Below are 13,586 nucleotides of genomic sequence, written 5' to 3'. Positions count from 1 at the left end.
GAACAGATAGAAGAACAACAGATAACATCTACATTATAACACAACTGATAGAAATATGCAGAGAAAGAAAAGAAGATTTCATAGTAGCATTTATAGATATTGAAAAGGCGTATGATACAGTCAAGAGAAATATATTATGGGAAGTAATGGAAAACATAGGAATATCAAAGAAATTTATTATGCTCCTTAAGGAATTATATAAGAACAACAAATACAGATATGAAATGGGAAACGTAAAATCAAAATGGATAGAAAGTAATAAAGGTTTGAAACAAGGATGTCCTCTATCACCAGTTCTATTCCTCATATACATACATGAAGTGGAAGAAGCATTGATCAAAACAAACAGAGGGTTAGAATTAAGATTGCAAGGAAAAGAAAAAGTAAGAAAAATCCCTGGCACTCTATTTGCAGACGATGTGGCTCTGATGAGTAATAATATAGAAGATATTAAGGAAATGTTAGAAACAGTAGTTAGGAAAGGAGAAGAAATTGGTCTAAAAATAAATGAAGAAAAAAGCAAGTTCATGGTTTTTAGTGGAGACATAGAGAATAAAAATATACAAGCAGGAAACATAGAAATAAGCAGGACTGAAAAAATAGAATTTTTAGGAATCACACTTGAGGAAGGAGAACAATACTTAGTTGAACATGAAAAAAAACTGAAAAATAAAGTACAAAAATATACAGCAATTATAAAAAATAAAGCAATGTGGTCATACAATAGATATGAGGTATCAAGAATATTATGGAAACAAGTAGCAGTACCGGCGCTAACATATGCAAATGAAGTAATAACTTTAACGGAAAAAACCAGGAGTATTTTACAACAAGCACAAAATCAAATAGGAAGGTTTGCCCTAGGAGCAAATAAATTAAGTGCAAATGTAACAATAACAGGAGAAATGGGATGGAGTGATTTTGAAAAAAGAGAAGGTGTGAGTAAAGTAAAATATCTTGGAAGATTAAAATTTATGGAAGAAACAAGATTAGTAAAAGTGGTGCATGAGGCCACTAAACATATGAGAAAAGGGGAGAACACGAAATGGTTTAGGAGAGTTAGGAAATTAGAAAGAAAGTATGATCAAACTACCCGCTGGCATAGAGAAGAAAATTATAAAAATTGGGAAAAAATCACAGAAAAAACATTTAAAGAGAAAGCGCAGGAAAAGTGGTATGAAGAAGTTGTAAAGAAGAGCAGTTTAAAAGGAATATACACACATAAAAAGAGTTATGAGAAAATAAATTACATGAACAATGATTTAGGAAGCATTTTACTTTTCAAAGCCAGGTCAGGGAGCCTTGAAACAGGGGTAAGACTGAAAAAATTTAAAGAAGTGAATGAAAAATGTCAATTATGTTTTAAAGAAGATGAAACATTAGAACACATATTGCTAAAATGTGAAGAAACCCAAAAAATCAGGGAAAAATGGAAATGGATCGATGAAATGAAAGAGGAAGGAAATTTGGTTAAATTAGCTTGGAGGCTAGGCTTTAATGTAAATGGAAGGGAACTAAGTGAAAAAGAAATGGAAAAAACCAAAGAACTTCTTGAATTTTGGTGGAAAAAGAAAATGGAAAACGTTAAATGAAAAAAAAACAGTACTTACTTTTTTTTCTTTTTTTTCCAGGATCCAAACTTCCGAAGAGAAGGAAGGAAAATACCTTGAACCTGAACCTGAACCTGAAATTATCTAAAAACCAAAATTTCCCGGTACAAAAATTCGCTAGGCGTGAATTTCCCTATTTAGAGTAATGTCCTACGTAATGCGAGTACGTTTCTGTATTCAACGTTAGGCTATGTGATCTGTGATTCAACGTACAGAATGAAGGTCAACAAGATGAATAAGCAGAAGCATTTATTGAATTTATTTTTCAAACATGTAAGTTTTTGTATTTTTTCTGTCTTAAGTAAACCTATGTTTTAATAACGATTATTACCTTTCTTCATAATTTTCGTAAATTTCGATGACAGTGTCTTTCGTCAATCGGAAAGATTTATCAGCTGTAAGGGCGTGATTAGACGTATGTTTGTTTATTTACGTTGTGGAATGTTTATCAGTCTGATAACAAGTGTTACATTTGTTTTGACTTTTGTAATAGAAAAATAGTTTTATGGAGTTTTAACAAAGCAAGTTATCAATTCTATTAAGTTTTAACATCGTGTACATTTATTTTCCATTGGTGGAAACGAAAAATGTGCATGTTTACCTTTAATTTCCTGAAAATTCAAAGATGTGAGATTTTGCAGATGTATCAGGAATGTAGCCTCCAGATTGTTTAATTTCTTCTGAGAATTACTTGATTTATATTGTACACCCAACTCCTTAAAGTAGTAGAATTAAGTGCAAGGCTAATTATTATTAGTATAGATTTAGGGCATTACGCGAGCAACGGTTCTACCAAAGTTTGATACATTTTTTACATTTTCAGGTTAGGTTAAAGTTTTCTGTTTCTTTTAGCAGAGCTTACACTCCGTCAGTGCTTGCAGATTGATTTCAGGAAGGGGTTGTAAGTGGATATTTTCGATCCACTTACTTGTAATAAATTAACTGTAAAAATATATGGTTTGAATATAGATATATATAATCTAATAGTTTTTAAGTTCATTAAAATTCCAGGCCTGGATAATTATTTAGGTGCTTATATATTTATATAGTTTATAATGTTTATATAATTTGTATAACTTATCTGTATATAATTTGTATCATATTTATCATATTTTTTTTTTATATAGCATTAGAGAGATTGCCTTTAAAGATTTTCTGCTTAGATAGATACACTGTTGCATTTGCTTCCATAGTCTTAGGATCGGATACGTGCTTGCTAACTGTTAGAACTTCATGGGGGGAGGTTGGTAGCGTCGGTTATTTCAAATTTTTAACGAACTTTCTTTATTTTAGCTGGAGATCTTTTCGTTTTTGGATGCTGCCACGTGTGAGCCGAATCGTATATATACCGAGCTGTTTCGCTTGGTAGGGGTTCTTCTGACACTCTGGACCACATGGTTACGTTCGACCGACGGTCCTAATGTCTGTTGGATCAACCACTTTTTTTTAGCTATGCTGTTTAAGGCTGGCAGGTTAGGATGGTCTCTCGGAATGACCAAGGATAGGGAATAGGTTTTTGTTTCGCAAATAACTTAAGAATAGTTTTCTGGGGAGAATTTTTTTTTTTGTTTTGTTTAATAGGTTAAATTTTAATCACGACGAGTACGTGGGGATATCTATTAAATAGGTTTTTGTATTTGGAGATACGTTTTAATCTCTTGGATAGGTCTATTTAAGAATTCTAATTTCGAGCTCAAATGGTTTTGGGTTCGAGTCCCCTCTGGAATGAGAACATTGTTTCTCAAGTTAAAGTTTATTGTTTTCCTTTTTGATTCCCTGATCCTAATCCTGTGTTAGTGATTATCTCTTGAAAAAGAGATAAGTTTCTGGTCTTTTAGAGCGAGACCTTATTTAGGGCAAGGCCTAGTTTTGGTGGCCAGTTTATTGTCTCGAAGAGAGAGACTTGGTTAGGGCAAGGTCCACTGCACGGGCCAGTTTATAGTCTCATGAGAGAGACTTATTTCTTACCTTAACTTAACCTTTCACCTTGTATTATTATTCAGCCAGGGTTTCCTTTTCGCAGGTTCTCTAGAGTTCTGGAGACCTGTGTAGATAGGCCAAGCATTTTCTTTGATTCAAGGAATTGCTTTTAAAGTTAAGGCAGAGTGGAGCTGTTCCGGTAGAGAGGGCAGAGAAACTTATGCCACAGGACCCTTATAAATTAGAGCATGAACTAGCATGTATTTGTATCTAAGTAGGGAGTGACGGGTTCCGAGTTCGATCCCTCACGGGTAAAGTTTCCAGAGTCCTAAGAGAGAACTCTTTTTGCTGCGTCTCGTAGAGAAATTTTAATTCTTGCTCTTATCTGGTCTACTAATAAAATATTAAAAAAGCCTAAGTAATGTTTCGTTCTTTAAAACAAAAATTTCCCTGTGCCCGGATGTAATAAGAATACATTAATCATACCCTAGACAACTAAGTTTTTTTGAGAGGAGCCAGTGAAGAAGGATTGATTAGACAATCTTTTGTTTTGTTTTTTTCATTTATGTAGTATATTGTTCTTGCAGTTCAGTTTTAAGAAGACTGTTAGATAGAGAGGAAATAAATGGTTTTTTTGTGCCAAAGTAGTATTAGAGATACTACTTAGTAGTGGCGTATATATTTATATAAAGAGTTTTTCCTATTTATTTTTTTATATACTACAGGGGTTACTGTAAATTCAGTGTGGACGTATGGCATAAAAACTCCGGTGCATAAAATACTAATCAACTTGTGGTAGGTTGCCTGTAAAAAAGCACAAATGCTATCCAACGAGTCAGGGCAGGAGGGCCCAATAAGTAGCGACGACGTGAGTCCGTAGGGAGCAGGCGCGTCAGCGACGGAGGGTATATGCATATATGAGGATAGTGGGAAGAGCACATTTTCACATACAATGCTTTCACTATCACTCAAAATTTATTTCAATATGTTGTATACTAACAGTGTTACTTATATTCGCACTCTCATTCCTTCACGAAATATGTTTCACATCATATTTTACCCGTTATTGTTCTTTTTGGCAGAACCCTCTGCTCGAGTGAACCCAGAATTTGATGTAATTATGTGCAGTGGACATCCACTTTTAGATATTAGCAAATGAGATATCGATGAACGGGTTCATTCGAGCAGACGTTTCTATCAAATAGAAAGTTTATAGGTGAAATAAGATGTGAAACATTTTTGGTGAAGGAATGAGTGTGTGAATATAAGTAATTACTGTCAGAGCACAGCATATGGAAATGCGTTTTGAGTGATACTAAAAGTTGTATGTTAGTGTGCTCTTCCACTGTTTACGTTTATGCGTTTACCCACATCGCTTATGCTCCTGTTTCCTGCGGACGGCAACGTTCTAGAACACAGGTCCCCCAATATAGGTTAATAACTAGATTGGTTCTTTTCTGTACCAAAGTTTAATATTTATTTATTTATTTATTTGCCATCAACACAACAGGCATAAGCCTAATTATAGTGTTGGTGTATTACATAATACATTTACAATAGTTTCCTTAAACATAGAGTTCATATTGCAGATGTCAATTTCTTTGTGTTTGGTACATATTTTGTTGTAAGTAGAACACATTCTCCAAATTGGTGATTTCAATAATAGGTTGGTCCTTGCTTTTTTGCAATAAAACAGACCAGAGTTATTAGCACGAGTTTTAAGTGTTGGGACATGAAAATTTAATGTTGATATGAGATCCGTACAATTAAATTCGTTTTGTACTATTTTATGGAGAAAAATCAAATCTGTCACATTTCGCCTTTGCTCAAGTGTAGGGATATAGAAGTTGTCTATTAATGTTAGATAATTTTCATAATATGGATAGATTCCAGTTGTCTTGTACATCAAGTATTTGATAAATTTAGATTGGACCTTTTCCACTTGGTGTCTGTATTGCTGTTGTGATGGGTTCCAAATCACAGCAGCATATTCCAGTTTTGATCGGACATAGGTATAATACATTTTTGTTAGTGTAGTACTATTGTTAAATTCCTTTCCAGTTCTAATTATGAACCCTAACATCTTGAGAGATTCGTTACCTATGTTCTCTACATGGTTATTAAATGTCAGTTTCGTATCAAATATAACTCCAAGATCTTTGACTGAATTTAATCTATTTAGTAAGATCTGATTCATTGAGTAATCAAACTCTATTTGACTTTTGTTTCTGGTAAACGATAAAATGTTACATTTGTTTATGTTTACATTAAGTTTGTTAAGAGAACACCAATTAGCAATATTTTCCATGTCACGTTGTAAATCGAGACAGTCATGGATGGTCTTTATCCTACCGTATATTTTGAGGTCATCAGCAAAAAGCAATTTGTTACTTAATAATATATGATCAGGGAGATCGTTAATGAATAAAAGGAACAATAACGGACCTAGATTAGAGCCCTTGGGAATTCCAGAATATGCAATATAATCAGATGATTTATATTCCTTGTAGATAACAGTTTGTTTACGATTATTTAAATATGATGAAAAGAACTTGATCAAGGGAGAAGAGAAATTATATTCGCCTAGCTTATGTAATAATACCTTGTGAGTGACTCTGTCAAATGCTTTTTCAAAATCTATATATATTACATCAACCTGACATCCTACATCTAACGAATTTGCTATAAAGTCTGTGATAAGTGCAAGGTTTGTTGTTGTTGATTTGTGTGGGATAAAGCCATGTTGATAAGGTGAGATTACGGGTTGGATGTGGTCAATTATCCGTCAGTATAAGATTTGTTCAAATATCTTTGCAAAAGTAGGTAAAATTGATATAGGCCGGTAGTTATTTATTTCGTGTTTATCATTGGTTTTTGGTATTGGGCAAACTATAGATGATTTCCATTTATCCGGAAAAACGCATGTTTTTAAAGCGAGATTGAATGCAATCCTTAGCGGATATGTAAACGCATCTATACAACCCTTTATGATATAAGGTATATGAGGTATTCCATCAGGGCCAACAGCAGTTCTGGGCTTTAATTTTTTGATTGCCATTATTACTTCAGATTGAGTGATTTCCTCAATGGTAAGTGACTCTAGTTTGTTACTTACATAAGTTAATAAATTGTTCGTAGGAATGTCAGTGAAACCTGTATCTGGCACATATACTGACGAGAAATACTGTGCAAAAGCATTGGCTATTTCATCATTATGATAAAGTTCGCGTCCCTCATAATTTAATTTCCCCCCAAGAAGATGCTTAGTCTTATTTTTTATAAAATTCCACAATTCATTAGCATTGTTATTAATGTTATTTTCAGAATCTTGTATGAAAGCTCTGTATGCCAGCTTAATTTCTTTCTATATTTCCTTACGCAATTCATTGAATTTATTGAGATAATACATCTGGTGCTTGGGGTCTCGGGTTCAAACCCTGCTCCCGCCAAGTGAACTTTGTGGTGGACAAACACCGTGTGCGTGGGTTTTCTCGGGGTTCTCCCGTTTCCTCCCACTTTCTTCATTCCACCATTTCATTCATCTCTCATCATCACCGTCTCCTTTAGCCTAACCGGCATAACCGTGGGACGTAAAACTCAAAAATTTCATTTCATTTTTTTTATTGAGATAATTTACTTCTTTATTACATTTGTATTTTTTATGATACCTTGCTTTAGTTTTGATTTTTTTGATAATTTCATGTGTAAACCAGCACGGATAAGCTGTTCTTGAGTTCTTTTTAAGTGGCACGCACTTGTCAAATACACTATAAATAATAAATAGAGATTATCAACTAGGTCATTGGCGTTTTCATATTTCTTTAGGCATAAGAAATTAGCTTTCCTATAATTATATCCTGATATATTAGTTTTCTTTTTAATCTTCGCGCTCTCCTGCTGCAACACGTTTATTACTAAGGATGGATGATGTACATCTTCTGGAATTAGTGGACAATATTCCCTACTGACTTCTATATTCGTTATATTAGAGAGAACCAGATCTAATGTACGATTATTTTCGTTCGTCACATTATTTAATGATTGTAAATAGGACATAAATTCATATAAATTCTTACATTTAGAAGAGCTTGTTTCAAAATTAAATTCCGTACCGTTTATTTCCGATAAATTGAAATCACCAATCAGGAGAACAGGACAACCTTGAGGACAATTAATTTCAAGTCGAGTAAATAAATCATTATACAATTCAATATTAGATCCCGGTGAGAAATACACAACACAAATCTATATTGTTTTCCCCACATGTTTATTTTGGCAATCAAGCAGTCATAATTATCATCACACCTGTCCAATAAGAACATGCAATGTTTACTTAGGGCTGCAATAAGAACACCCCCACCCCTTGTTTTACAGGTTTTGACAGAGTTTCTGTCTTGCCTCAACACAGTATATCTGTTATCAAATAACTCAGCATCATAATTACAACGACTCACCAAAGGTAGCCGTTAACCCTGGTTCGGCTAATAATATAAGTAAATCTTTAGTGGGAGTAATCGTTTACACCTTAAAATATCTTCCGTAGTTATATTCACTAGTATTATCACCTTTTCTATTGAAATTACAAGTCCATGATAAGTGTTAGATGATTTATTCGTTGATTCTCTTTTAACGTATATTCACACAAACTGTCTTGCAATCATACATGTTAATTATGTATGTCTATAAACAACTACATAGCAACCAACTATACAATAATGTATATTTTTTTACATATATTAAAAACATTCTTCTTTTGTTATTTTTAAGTAACATTATATCAGGTATAGTGCTTGTGTAGAAGCACTTTCTGCCCAAGATACAAGTAATTATCGACCGATACAAAGTATCTCGTTGTATAAAATGTCGCCCGATGATGGGACTGAATATAAAAGTTGCAAGGTAGCTTGATTTTTATATTTAAGAACCACTGGTCCGTTTATAATAATGGTATTATATTAATTGTGTCCTTTACATTTTGATCGCCCCTCGTATATAACTTTATTAAGTTTCCTTCATATAAATACATTTATAATAAGTCTTTTACTCCTTTAATATTTATCTTTTATTATAAAAACGTCGTCGCTTACTAATATAATCAACGAAGGGTGCGAAGTCACAAAAAAAGCAAGAAATAATTTCATTTTAAAACACATTACAATGATCAACAGTTTCCATCATTATTAAAAACGGTGATGATAACAATGTTTGATCTTTCTAGGGCGCATTATATAGTAATTACTTTAGATGATATTTTACAGTATACATTATATCAATAAGGCGTCATAATACAGAAGAATCTTATGCAAGTAACATATAAGGTGGCGCATGTAGACAGTCGTCGGATAATTAGCTTAATAGAATGAACCTTATACTTAACATAATCCTTGATAATTAAGTTTCAACACAAATCAATATACTATAAATAACCTTTGCTTTTAATCAATTATGAAGCGAATTATAATTCTTCACATTAACAAGAAAGAATTAAAATCATTTGAAAATTATCATTTATTGAAACAGACGTAATAAAGTATCTACGTGTTCATTACCTACTCCTTTAATGTGTTGTACTTCAAAGTCATAAGGGTTGTTTTCATTATTGACATTAACACATAAATTTGAAGATAAATGTTCATAAGAATCTATAACTGATATGGGCTTAACCCTTACTGCATCAACTGCAGTCAGTTTAAATTCGTACTTGCATATGATTCTAATAAAGTACATTGTACTGCACAATCATGATTATGTTCCGCATTATTTTGTACATGAATTGCGTCATTGTTTTGATTTTGATACGAAGTGCCATCTCTTGAATTACGATTACGTCTATCAATGTAGTTTACTGTATTTCTGGAATTTCGCCATGTATTTCGACTGTTTTTGAGTCTACTTCGATTAAGTGATCTGACATAATTATTGTCACGATTGATTAGGTTAGGTGGATTCCCAACATATCTCTGCCTATTTTGCTCGTTCTGATTGTTTAAATTTACTCGATTTAGGTTGTGTTCCGTATCGTTCACATTACGGATATTTAGATTACGAACAGGTACAAGGTGATCTGAATTGTTTTTAATTTTACCTATTCCCGCTTGATGATTCAGTGCCTGGTATTGAGTTTCATAACATTGGACAAGCATTAATAAGTGATTAAAACTCATGCACTGCGTAGAAAACAGGATCTGTTGTAATTTAAACGGTAGTAGATTTCGAATAGATGCAATCACTCTAGATTCCGATTGCAACGGATTTACGACTTTTAATTCGTTATACGTATTTACAACAAAATCAACAACAGATTTGTGTAAACGAGGATTAAAAGGTTGGTTTCTAATTGTGGCATCTCTGTTTGCAAGTAAAAAGTCGTTTTCGTAATTTGCAATCAGCGCGGCTTTGAATTCCTCATATGTATTGACGTGATCTCGTACTGCTTTAAACCATAAAGAACATGGTGGGAGTAATAAATGAGGGATTAGTTTCATATATTGCGATTTATCTATACACATTATACTGCACTCATCCTGAAATTTTTATAGGAAAGAAGTAGCATTTTCATTACATTTACCACTAAACTTACTCATAGCACGTATTTCGCTCATCTTTACACTTAACTTTACATTCCTTTCACCATTTCGTGTTCGCGTTGAGTGACAATTTCTACCTACTGCGTTATGCGTGGTTCCACCATCTCTTTTACGCCCATCTGTATTCCTTGGATGAATTCTTTCCAAAATAATGTCCTCATCGGATGGATTACTTGAAGAAGAGATAACGTAAGGTCCACGTTGATCTGCTGTGGGTGAATGCGAGGGCATCTCTTGTGAACAAGGGAACTCCAAACGATCATTAACCATGTTGTTGTGGCATGCGTTGTCCTTAATCTGTAACGTCCTAATTTCCTCTTGTAAGGTAGATATCAATTGAGTATTTGCACGTATTTGGTTAGAATTATCAGTGACCTGAATCTTTTGCTGACGAACAGAAGATTCTGATACTTCCAAATCCTTTTTTACACAATTGACTTCTTGGATTACATGGTTGTAATTATCCTGGCAATCTTCAGATAATCTTTTTAGCTTTTCATCAAACTGTAATGTGATGTCTCTCACCGCCTGGATAACAGATTGTTTCGTCTCTTCTGATTTTTGATCTATTTGCTCTAATCTTCTACTCAATTCTTCTGACTTTTGATCTATGTGCTCTAATCCTTTACTCAATTCTTCTGACTTTCGATCTATGTGCTCTAATCCTTTACTCAATTCTTCTGACTTTCGATCTATGTGCTCTAATCTTCTACTCAATTCTTCATATTGTCTACTTGATTCTTCGGATTTCTGCTGTACCGTCTGCTTTAATTCGTTGGACATCTGAGCCAAATTTTGCTTCATGGCTTCTAAATCGTCTTTTCGGCTTTGTTCTTGTCGCTGTAATGCCATTAAAATTTTGTCTTCTAATGTCAACATTTCGGGAGTAATGGGAGCTATATTTTGCTCGTTGTTAACACTGTCAACAGTTTCATTTTCTACTATCTCACCGATCATAATTTGTCTTGTGATAACTCTGCCACTTCTGAAAATAGTTGAGTTCGTATTCATGAACCTTCTTACAGATGTAAATTCACCCTTACTTTAGACTTCGGGATATGAATTTACAAGAATCCCGGGTGAGGTAAACCAAAAATTTTACAACGACTCACCAAAGGTAGCCGTTAACCCTGGTTCGGCTAATAATATAAGTAAATCTTTAGTGGGAGTAATCGTTTACACCTTAAAATATCTTCCGTAGTTATATTCACTAGTATTATCACCTTTTCTATTGAAATTACAAGTCCATGATAAGTGTTAGATGATTTATTCGTTGATTCTCTTTTAACGTATATTCACACAAACTGTCTTGCAATCATACATGTTAATTATGTATGTCTATAAACAACTACATAGCAACCAACTATACAATAATGTATATTTTTTTACATATATTAAAAACATTCTTCTTTTGTTATTTTTAAGTAACATTATATCAGGTATAGTGCTTGTGTAGAAGCACTTTCTGCCCAAGATACAAGTAATTATCGACCGATACAAAGTATCTCGTTGTATAATGAGATTTGTTAATCCATGTCTCAGTGATTGCAATTAGATCGTAATTGTTAGTTAATACACCACAAAAGAAATCACATGTTCGACCACGTAAGCTACGAGCATTTTGATAGAATATTTTTAGAGAGTCTTTATCTATACTTACACTTTCTTGGTCTTCTACCGGAGCCTTGTCACAGTTATTTCATTGTTTCCGTACGAGATATTCCGTACGGGAAGGGGGAGGAGTTTTGAGAGGGGGATAGTCCTTCTGTTCATAGAGTTCTTGTTTACTCGCTTGACGGGTGGATGACCTTAGAGCTGGAGGGGGTGGAAATGCGTTTTCGCTCTCTGCCGTTGCATTCGAGATGGAGGTTGAACATTTCTTTTCCTCTTTTTGTCCATTATTTAGGTCTGCCTTCGCCGCGGGGATTGAGGGTTCTGGTGGTGTTTCTCTTCTCTCTCTGGGGACCGCTGCCTCTCGCGTGTTTGGTTCAAGGTCGTACAGACTATAACGCTTGCCATCGATGTAGAGATAGCGATAATTTTGTTGCTATTGGTCCCATACATGCGACTCATTTCAGGAAGCTACTAGCAACAGTCTCAATTACAAAGTTTTGAAAAGTTACTGTTCCTTGACATATGACATACTGTAGTCAACAATGCTATTTAAGGACGACTAAGCCCTCAATAGGTACACCAGTAAAAAGTGAGTTCCATGGTCATGCAACTGTAGCGATACATTGTTAAAGTGAAAAGTCGATTGGATAAGTACAGTAAATAGCTAGATCTTTCGTGGCATATAACTGCATGAAATAGCTACCTCTTTCAATACTTACGTCCCATGAATATGTCGTGTAAGCTAAAAGAGACGACGATGATGAGAATGTAAGAAATGGTGGAATGAAGAAAGGAGGAGGAAACAGGAGTACCCCCAAACTATGCACACGGTGCTCGTCCACCATAAAGCCCACTTAGCGACAGCTGGGATCGAACCGAGGATCCCATGCATTAGAAGTAAGCGCTCTACCACTGAGCCACCACGGTAGCTTATTCGAAACAAGAAAAATGATGTAAAAATCACTTCATCAAGTTGTCCGCATACTCTCAATTTGCGTAGAATATGCATCTTAACGGTGTTGAGCTTACTTGATTAGGCATTACTCGAGCAGACAGTTCTTCCAAATTTTGACACATTTCTTACCTCGCGAACTCTGTAAGAGAAGTCTTGTTCAATATATATATTTGTGCCTCGAAGTTTGTTCCTGTTTCTTAGGACAGTCTCTTTCTTTTTGTCCGAGAAGAATTTGCAGACAATTGGGCGCGCATTGCCATTTCTCTTCCTTCCGGTACGGTGCACACGTTGTAAGTCATCATCACTTAATGAGATTTTTAATCGATCATTTATTGTGTCCCTGACTTTTTTCTCAGTTTCCTCCCAAGTTTCACCATCTTTTTCCGGAATGCCAAATGTACTAAGTTCTGTCATCGCGATCGACCCTCAAGATCATCAAGTTTATCTTCTAGGTACCTTGCGTAATCTTGAAGATACCTTAGTTCTCGATTCACAACTTCGAGATCACTTTCACTAGTGAGTTCATTGTAGCACTAATTTGCTTCACTTCTTTCACCAGTACCTTATTAGAGGTGACGAGGTTGTTCAAAATTTCTTTTATCTCGGCAATTTCACTTTTTCCACTTTTTTGTGATTGCGGGGGGACGGGGTGGGGTTCGACCCCTCCTATGATTAATAGTGCGAGAATCACTAAACCGTAAGATAAGAACGCCTGTGATGCTTTCATTTTCGGAAAGTTTGAGATCGGAAGTTTTCTCGCAGCACTACAAAACAGGCCAATTCTAGCTCTCCACTGCTCGGTTGAGATTCCCATTGCGTAGGTCACTGAACTTACGAGCTTCACGAAAACACGTCCGCGCTCGACAACTGACAACTTTAATTCACATAGTATTGCCGAGC

At 34.6% G+C, this 13,586-nt stretch overlaps 1 protein-coding gene across 3 annotated transcripts in view; it reads left to right on the top strand.

Moving 5' to 3' along the window:
- Window positions 1-1,737: 1,737 nt before the first annotated feature.
- The window catches only part of LOC145678715 (serine/threonine-protein kinase 11-interacting protein), a 97,744-nt gene continuing 85,895 nt past the window's right edge, over window positions 1,738-13,586 (top strand). For 2 of the 3 annotated variants that reach the window (XM_081749145.1, XM_081749144.1), the window contains exon 1: window positions 1,739-1,883. The gene's annotated coding sequence lies outside the window, so the exon portion shown is untranslated. Of the gene's footprint in view, window positions 1,884-13,586 lie in introns of all 3 variants that reach the window. The other variant, XM_081749146.1, reaches the window with a different exon arrangement.

The sequence above is a fragment of the Thermobia domestica genome, chromosome 2 (assembly GCF_964235325.1).
Source record: "Thermobia domestica chromosome 2, izTheDome1.hap1.1, whole genome shotgun sequence".
NCBI classification, from domain to species: Eukaryota; Metazoa; Arthropoda; class Insecta; order Zygentoma; family Lepismatidae; genus Thermobia; species Thermobia domestica.
Note: the sequence above shows the minus strand (reverse complement) of the source record. Positions and strands in the feature narration are given on the sequence as shown.